This window comes from Lutra lutra, chromosome 12 (genome assembly GCF_902655055.1).
Source record: "Lutra lutra chromosome 12, mLutLut1.2, whole genome shotgun sequence".
In the NCBI taxonomy this organism is placed as follows: Eukaryota; Metazoa; Chordata; class Mammalia; order Carnivora; family Mustelidae; genus Lutra; species Lutra lutra.
The window spans coordinates 75,090,261-75,099,827 of record NC_062289.1 but is presented as its reverse complement, the minus strand read 5'-3'; the positions used below and the strand labels follow the sequence as shown (position 1 = coordinate 75,099,827).

Here is a 9,567-nt window from a genome sequence, read left to right as displayed (position 1 = left end):
AGATTATGTCTTTCAACACTTACACAAAGGTATTGTGTAATAAATGACCACAATACTCCAGGCATACAGTAAAAAATATTTACTCTTGTGTTCTTTAAAGATTGTACCCACAATGTTCAAGAATGCCTATTTTGCAACATCCTCATGAGCAGTGTGTGTTATCATTAAGGAAAAATGTGCTGATCTGATCATTTGAAACTGTTCTCGTAAATTGCATTTTTTTTAAAAAATTGTGAGTGAAGTTTAGTTTGTGTTATGTGCTTATTTGGCCATTGCTATGCCTTCTTTGATTAATTCAAAACTCATATACTTATTTAATTTTATTTCCTGTTTACTTTTGTTCTTTGTTTTCTTAATAATATCCAGGAACTCTTCATACAGTGTATCTCTTAACCCTTTCCCTAGTGCAGGTGGAGCAAATAATTTTTCTCAGTATACTTTATGCCTTTGATTTTTTAATCCTGTAAATATTTTCATTTTTGTGGAGTTTAATCAATCTTATGTTTTCTTTTATAGAGTATTATTTTGTTTTTATACTTAGAAACATTCTCACAGCCTGAGGTCATAAATTGCTAATCCCCATTTTCATCTGAGGGTCATAGAGTTTTATGCTAACCTGTTAACTCCAATCCATCGGGACTTGATTTTGCCAAATGGCTGTGAAGCAACAATTTAACTCTACCTTTGTTCTCTCATGCTTAAACAGTTGTCCCAATGCTCTTTGTTGAATAATCTTTCCCCAACTGAGTTGAAATGCTACCTTTATTACATGCAGATTTTTTAAAAATCCTCAGGTCTGTTTCTAGACTGCCTTACTCTTATTTTTTATTTTGTAAAGATTTTATTTATTTATTTGAGACAGAGAGAACATGAGCAGGGGAAGGTCAGAGGGAGACGGAGCTGACTCCCTGCTGAGCCGGGAGCACTTTGTGGGGCTCGATCCCAAGACCCTGGGATCATAACCTGAGCCGAAAGCAGACCCTCAACTGACTGAGCCACCCGGGTGCCCCTAGATTGCCTTATTTTTAAAATCAGTGAACAAAAATGCTTCTAATCCTTCTCCAATTACATTTCCTAGGGCCCAGCTTTGCTTCTAAGAAAGTCTTTTCCCATGTTTTCTTCCTTCCTCCCTCCCTCCCTCCCTTCCTTCCTTCCTTCCTTCCTTCTCTCTCTCTCTCTCACTTACTTTATTTCTTGCTTTCTTGCTTTCATCTTTCCATTCATCCATCCATCTGGACCTCCACTCACTCATGCATTCATTCATTCCCTTACACTAGTTCTAAGCAGGTCATGGGGCCCCTGGAATGAATGAAGGAGCACATGTTTTCTGGGTACTGGACACTGGGCTGTGTGTCCCGCTCCGCATCTTATTGACTTCTTCTATCCACCTGTGAAGTAGGCATATTTTTAGGCTCACATTGCGGATGGGTAAACTGAGGCTCAGAAAGGCAGATTCACTTGTCCAAAGCCCCCCCAGGCACGAAGCTCCAGAGGTGCTATTCAAACCCAGGTCAGCCAAATGCTGATTTTCTCTCTACCTCTACTGCCCCTGTTGTAAAATCATCGTTCATGGTTATTGCACATCTGCTGTGTGCAGAACGCTGTGCTGGGGGGTGTGAATCCCCATGTGGCCCGGACTGTCCCGGGCCGAAAGAGCTGGCAGACTGATGGAGGAGGCAGGTCATTGAGCAGACTATTATAACACACTCTGACTAAAGCTCAAATGAGAAGTTTGTGAGGGGGTCCCTGGTAAGGCAAGGGCTTCTGGCCTCTGGAAGGATGCTGCTGGTGTCAGTTTGGCAAATGAAAAAGACCCTTTTACAGGTGAGACATGAGGGTCCAGAGTCAGGATTTTCTGGCTCTATCTCCCACCCATTTGCGCTTCTGATGTAGTTACCACGCGGGGGAAGAAGGACCCTGGACAGCCTTTATGAGTGAGAGGGTCTGTAATAAGAAAAGTGAAGCCTGGTGGGGGGGGTGTTAAGGAGGGCACGGATGGCACAGAGCACTGGGTGTGGTGCATAAACAATGAATCTTGGAACACTGAAAATATAAAATTAAATTTAAAAAAAAGAAGCGAAGAGGGAAAAAAAGAAGAAAAAGAAAAAAGAAAAAAAATCAACACCCTTCAAATCGGCCTTCTGGGCCCCATAGCTTCTGAAAAACCTCGCCATCTGTCCACATAAGCATGTTCCAAAGTTTTAAGTACCTCTTTTCATGAAGTCCGTTCAAGTTAACCTGGCCTCATAATATATGGGGGAAATCTGCTATAAATAGAGGTAAATAGAGATTGTAAAGATAAATAACAATACCGGCATGGGAGGACTGATAATGTCCTCTATTTATGGCCCGGCTCTAAAAAGGGATGGCCAGCGATCTGGCGTCTTTAATGACTCACTTTTGCCTTAGCAGCCTGTGTTCCCTGTTAGGGTGCTAAAGATTCAGTGACACAAAAAGCTTACAGATAATTAAATATTGATTTTTGTTTTCTAATCCTATATAAAAATTGTCCTGGGTCTCCCAGTGGTGGTTTTATCTCACCAGGACATGGGGAGAGGGGAGGGCATCTGTTAACCCTCTTTGCACCCCTGTTGTGAAACACTGGGGGGCCCCTTAGACAAGAGGGAGTGTCCAGGGCTGGCTTCACGGACATGTGACCTCTGCAGCCACACAAAGTCGGTGCCTAGAGGGCCCCGCGTTGGGGTTGGATGCTCTACTGGCACTCTCTCGAAATGCTGAATAATTTTCGCGCCAGGGAGATTTTGCGTTTCCTTTTGTATGGTCCCACAATTATGCAGCTAGTCCTGGGGGCTGGTCTGACTGAGAAATCGGGCCAGCCCTTTCTGGACCCTTAGCAACCCCACTGCTGCCCAGGACCCCTGTCTTTCTCTCCTGCCCTGAATCTTGCTGGCTGTGCCAGAAACTTCGAATCTGGGAAGAAGGCCAGAGAGAAATTCGTGATGAGAACAGTTCTTCTCCCACTCTCTGCTCCTTTCTCTCTCTCTCTCTCTTTAGGAAAAACAAAAAACAAAAAACAAAAAAAAAACAAAAACGATTCTCATTGTCATTTTGCGTCTGGAGCGCGGTGCGGGACAGCTGGCAATATGGCAGAGTTCTGGATGCCTGGCTGACTGGCTGGCTGGTTGGCTGGCTGGGAGGGGGTGGCGTCTGTGACCAGGTCAGGCTGTGGGCTCTGACAGCAGACAGAGTCTGGGAAGAGAGGGAGACAGAGTCAGAGAGCTGGGTCCCGAGCCAAATCCTGCCATGTGTTTGCTGTGTGGCCTTGGGCAAGTGGAAAACCCTTCTATGTCTTAAGTTCTTTCATCTGCAAAATAGTGATACTAATTCTGGCCCCTCTGCCTGCCTTTTCTCTCCCAGCAAGACTGCTGGGGAGAGCCTAAGTTTAAAAAAAAAAAAAATGAAGATCTGCCAAACAGTAAAATGAATGGCTAATGTTTACCTATTCCCTACCTGTACCAGGTGTGCTTTACCTAAATTCTTTGTCGATGCTAACTAATGCATGCTTCCCAAAGACTTTGCCTATTCTCATTCATTTAGACCTCACAATGACCTCATGAAATAGGTACTTTTATAAGCTTCCCATTTTACAGATGGGGAAATCCAGCCCAGAGGCCAAGCTGGCAGAGCCAGGAAATTGGAGAGCCACAGTCTGAACAGCATCATCCAGGTTCCAGAATCCTTGTCCTAAATCACTGTGAGGGACTGTGTCTGCTTCCTTTGATGCCTCCTCCTATAGGAAGTGCACACCAGGGGCCTGCGGGCCGAAAGTGGCTTCCTGATCATTTTTGATGGGTGTTGCCCCAAAGTGTTAGCCTGCACTGCATTTGAAATTGGGATCAGTTGCCAAAATAGAAAAAAGAATCTCAAGATTTCTACATGGAAACAGATTTCCAGCATGTCGGACATGTTCTGGTAATGATAGGCTCCTGTATCTACACGGCAAAGATCCTCCATCTGCCACAGTCCCCACCACTCCTTATTCTTTTCCTGACATGAATGCTCAGAGTCCAATTTTTCATTATTATATTGGATTTACCCATGCCTCACCTACATTATCTGCCTAATTCCTGGGGACTCTCTGTGTTTGTTCCCTTCCCTGGTGTGGCAAGGATCTGCTCTGCAGGCAGAAAGCCCCCTCCTTGCTGTGGAGGCAGCAAGGCAATGTCCCCTCTGTGGGTGGCACCATATGTAGAAGAAACAATTAATTTTCCTGGTGGAAGGGGTGGGACAAAGAAATTCAGAGGTGGCTTAAACCCTGGAAAAGAGCACAGAGCTCTGAGGTTCCCTTAAGTTTCTAGCTTCAAAGTTCCTCAGTTTTAGTAATTGTGAGAAGCTTTGGTTGTGGGATATGAAATTTGCAAACAAAGCTACAAGTTATGAAATTCTGAGATTTTATGATCTAAACAGTTTATTATTCTAAGATCCCTCCGCCCACCCCACTCCACCCCAAACTGATTCTAGTACTCTGCGCCTCCAAAATTCAAACTCTTTATTGCAAAGATGCTCTGGTCCTAAAAACCTCATGACTCGAGTGTACTTGCTGCTTGGAAAATGCAGTACGATGAAGGAGGTGTGCTAGGATATGGTGGCTCTCTGGTCCCAGCTGCTCATGATTCCACAGTCCCACACTTCTCAGCTCTATCAAGTCACAGAGAAGCTGGATGACAGTTAACTGAATGCTAGAGACAAAAGGCGTGGTCTGGCCACAGCCCTGCTACCAGGTGAGGGGCAACAGGGTTGGGATTTTCCCTCGACCATTTAATCCAATGTGATCATTCCTTCATTTTTCTAAAGAAATCCATGCCACCAAAATGGGGATGTGGAAGTCCGTATCCCCGACTTTGAACCAAGCCAATATACAAAGTCCCAGAGTTAAGAGACAAACTGGGATTGTGTATCTGCTGAGCAAATTTAGCGGAGCCAAGGAAGGAAGCCTGTGCACATCTCTTCATGGAGTTGTATTTCATGAGTGAAAACCCGCGGAGGATGTAAAGTCTGATTAGATTCAAGGCGGTTTGACCTCAGGATGGGGAATGTAGCTGGAATGATTTGGGACATGGAAGGATTTGAGCTGTTTCAGCTGGAAGGGGGAAGCTCATTAGCGCAGCCCTGGGGATGTCGTGGTATCCAAGAGTCAGGCCAATGGGACATACATTTTCAGTTTCATCTGAACTTGGAGGTGACTCTTCCTGATGCCTTTAGACCTGGCATGGATGGGCCACAGAAGCAGCTGGCTAGGGATAGAGTGCCAGGCTGTGGACAGAGAAGGTCACAGGGTCAAAGGGAGACTGAAAGGAGCCACTTTGGGGTCCTAGGAGGGCATTTTGCACAATGCATTAGAGGGAGCAAATTTTATCGGCAATGTCATTGCAAAGATCTCACTCTTTGGTGCCAATACTGTCCTCTTTGTAATAGGGATGCTTCTTTGCAAGCGAGAAGAGGGATTCTGACACCAGGTCACCACGGCCCGCACGGGAGACACGAGTCAAAAATAGAAGTTCTTGCCCTTGACACTACTGGCATTTGAGGTCGGATAACTCTTGTTGAGGACCATCCTCTACACTGTGGGGTATTCAGAAATACTCTTGGATCCCTGGTCTCCAACCAGAGATGCTAATAACACTTCATGCCTAATTTTTGATAATCAAAACTGTCTTCAGACATTGCTGCATGCAGAACTTAGGGAAATGACTCCAGATGACCCCTGAAGAGAGCCTGTGACTCTTAGCCACAACCAGAGAAGGATTTCCAACAGTGCCTAAACGTGGACATAATTAGCAATTCAATAGTAGAATTTTACTTGGTGCCCCTTGGAGTTTGTGGTGTGTAATTATGCTGGATATCGGCGGAGTTCTCTTTCCAGAGAGGATTCAATCATTCTCAAAGAACTTTTTGTGGTGACTTCACTGAGTCTCAGTTAAAGGATTCCTCTAAGTGTTAGAGTGAATCTGAGCAGGTAAAGCGGGCTTTTGGGGACAAAAACAAATATAAAGTGACCCCAGTGGGAGATGGCCCGAACTGGGTGGCTTTCTCTTTGAAGATACTACATGGCAAGATAGTAAAATGCCTGACATGTAAAAAACACTCAAAAAACAGGAGAAAAAATTAGCAAATAGATTTTATGGGTCATATCTCAGAGATGGAAGTCACATTGCAGGACGGGTTTGGAAAACAGACTCCATTTTACTTGCCAGTTCTGAGCCATGAATAGTACTGTCCTGAAGAGTGGTGCTAAGAAGGTTCCTGAGGATTCCGGGAGAAATATGATTGCCAGAGGATGTCTGCTATGGGTAGGAGAGGGGCTTTGTCAGCCTAAAGGCTAGGAATTCACCCCTTCCCAGCAGTATCCTGATGTGGTTATCGGAAAGATTATTCTAACTACCAAGGGGAGGCAGATTAGAAAGGGTGAGACCCAAAGTAAGAAACGGAAACTCTACCTGGTACTCTATCCTTCTTGGGCTGAAAGAGCAAGCTGAGAGGTTGGGAAAGAAGGAAGAGCAGACTTGGAGGATGGACCTGAATTGTGCTGGTGCTCCAGAGTTCCGGGGAGGAACTGGACAGAGCTTGGGCACCGACTTCAGAAGAGGGAAGGGGCTGGCGATCACTGGTAGGAAGACTTGGACAGGACCCACCTGTCACCACTGGGCTGGGGAATTTCTGCTGAGGTGGGGATGCTGACAAAACTGCCTGTGAACGGGGACAGGAGCACATCCCTTCTCCTATAGCCTGTTTCAAGTTTCCTGCTAGTGCTCCCTATGGTCAGAGGTCAGCACAGACCCCCGTGGCCCCCCGCAGAAAAGCAGGGCACAGAATCCCAGCCCTGGGCCCAGGAAGACAGAGAATAGAAGGGCAGGTTTGGAGCTGAGAGACAATAGTTTAATGGCTTGTACAATTGCAGAGGCTCAGAGAGATGAACCCCCTCGACGGGAGACCATGTCCTTCTAACTCTGGTCCTCTGTCTCTGGGCTCTCAGTAATGTAGAGGTTTGCAAGCTCTTGGTAAAGAGGGCTAATGATCTTTATCTTCATACTCAGCAGTCCCCAGCATGCTTGAAAGTAGTCCTTTATCTCCCTTTGCCAGAAATAGGTAGATCTGAACAGTAAGTGCTTCCTAACTTATGTTGGGGGTGCCCCCACCACGCCTGGGATTGCAATTGCTTTGCCTTCAGATTGACTTTCCAAGTGGGTTAGGATGCACCAAGTGGGAATTGGGCAGGGATATACATGCGGGGTGGTGTACCCGCCGCAAAAGCCTCACAAGAACCTGCTCCCTCGGATTGTCTCCCCAAGATGCTCAGATGTCACATGCCCAGTAGATCGTGTGACTGGATGTCTATTTATCTGGCAAGTTGCATCTCTCCTGAAAGAAGATGTCCCTTTCCACCACCTCAGGGCTGGTGGAGAAAGAAGGTGATTCCTCCAACACGCTGGGCAAAACTCCTCATGCAGGAGCCGCCGTCTCATCTGGAGCAGGCGCGCACATTATGCAAAAACATTAACTATTTTACTCGGGGGAGGGGGGAGAAAAAGGAGATTTCTTGCAAAGTGAATTTGCTTCTCCTCTTTAGGGCTTCATCCGTGCTGAACCCTACACGTTCTTTTGTGAAGGCAGAGCGGGCGAAAACCCGGAGAATAAAAGTGGGACTTGATTTTATGCTAATGTATGTAAAGAACGTGACTATAGAGTCATAGGTAACACAATGAACTTAACTTTTTCTCCCCTCTCATTTTATTGAATTATAATGACTAGTTTCCATAGCAATTACTGCATCACCTTGTACATTACCAGGAAGATCTACTGCACTTTTCCCCAGTCATCCTTGTAAACATTTCTACTTTTTTTTTTTTTTTTTTAACAATGTTCTGGGGGGAAAACATGGGCTCTTTCAGCTTGGCAGTAGCTGGAGAGTGTATTTCAGGGGATTAATAAAGCCGACCAGGGTATTTTTATTTTCTAAGTTCTGTGCTTGCTTTTCCATCTCCGCTCTCACCAGCTACTTGTCAGGCAGACGATGAGGGCAGGAGGGGGGCAGAAGAGAACAGAGGTGATCCCATCGGGTAGGGAGAGGCACACGGAGTCAGGAGAGACTGGGAAAGAGCGCGCTTCAGGATCCCAAGTCTGCGTCTCTGTGGATCCTGGAATAGTGTGAGAGCCATCCCCTCCGATTGCAAACCTCTCTTATCATCCAGGGGGCTTGGAGGACAGAGGACATTTCTCAGCTTCCAGAAGATTGGGCACGTGATCCCTCCTTGGTAGCCTTGCTACTGAGGGTCTGCGACCTCCAGTTGCTGCCGGGGCAGCATGAGGGGATAGGGAGACGGACATCTGGACATCCCTCCATTCAAAGCCTGGCCTGAGCCAGCGGCTTCCTTTTATGAGCTTTTCATCTTGGCTTCCCACATTGTATTTCATTTCCAGAAAGCCCTCTGGAGCTGATGGCTATTTGTAGACACCTCTTTCCAGCTGAAAGATGAAGGAGGTGACACCTAACGAGGGATGGGATGGCTGCAGCCGCTGCTGTGAGTTGGGAGTGTGGCTGGGGCTGGCAGGAGCTGCTGGACATCAGGCTGGTACCATCACAGCCACTGCTGAAGGTCAGTGGCACAGGGGTCACTGTCACGGGCTCCGGTGCTGAGCTGGAAGAACGCCATCTGGGGGTTCAAAGCTCCCAGCCCAAGAGAGGGATAATGGCCCCATCTAAAGCCTTCAATATTTTATGTCATTTGTTAGGGGACCTACTTTGCCCGCATTTGTGCACCAGCCCACTGCCGCTGGAGGGATCCGAGGACACAGTGATAACCTGGCATCATGGAGAGAGCCCTGTAGTGAAAGACTCATGCCCTGAAGTCTGGCTGCCTGGGTTCCAGTTCCCTGGCTGTGGCTGTGCCTCTCACACACTGTGTCTGCCGGCTGGTGATTTCCTTTGCAGGTTCCTCCTTGCTCTGAAATTCAAGGGTTTTTGGATTCTAACAGCATAGCCGGAGGGAGGGAAGAAGGAATCGGGGGAGGGGCGGGGGGGGTGGGAGAAGGAGAAAGAGAGAAAGAGAGAGGGAGTGGGGGTGGGGGGGAAGAGTGAGAGAGAGGGAGGGGTAGAGGGAGGCAGAGAGAGAAAGAGGAGAGAGAAGGCGAGGGAGAGAGAGAGAGAGATCGAATATGTAAGAGCAGATGCTTTAAGCAGCAGGAAAAAAAAAATCCTTAAGTGACAAGAAGCCCCGAGTTCACCAAAATGCTTAACCAAGATAAGAAGGATGTAACCGATGTTGGAAAGATTGTTATGAGATTAATAAAAATGATTAGGGGATTAAGACTTCTCAAAAGAGATAGTGATGAGACCACCAACAGGAAACCCCTCCTCACCCTCCGTACTCAGGCTCTGTCCTTGATTTGTAAGTCCCCGGTCATGCAGGCATCTAACAAAATGGTGTCTGCAGATGCACAAATGGGATCCTGGGTCAGCTCATCTTAGACATTTTGAAAGGTCCCCTGTGTCATTTTATATATATATATATATATATATATATATATATATATATACACACACACACA

The 9,567-nt window shown here is 46.5% G+C and overlaps 1 long non-coding RNA gene across 1 annotated transcript; it reads left to right on the top strand.

Annotated features, from left to right (window-relative positions):
- The first annotated feature begins 3,740 nt into the window (after nucleotides 1-3,740).
- On the top strand, nucleotides 3,741-8,993 carry LOC125082710 (uncharacterized). Its single transcript, XR_007122050.1, has 3 exons — nucleotides 3,741-3,933; nucleotides 8,440-8,615; nucleotides 8,752-8,993. It is a non-coding gene; the product is annotated as an uncharacterized LOC125082710 (long non-coding RNA).
- The last annotated feature ends 574 nt before the right edge of the window (nucleotides 8,994-9,567 follow it).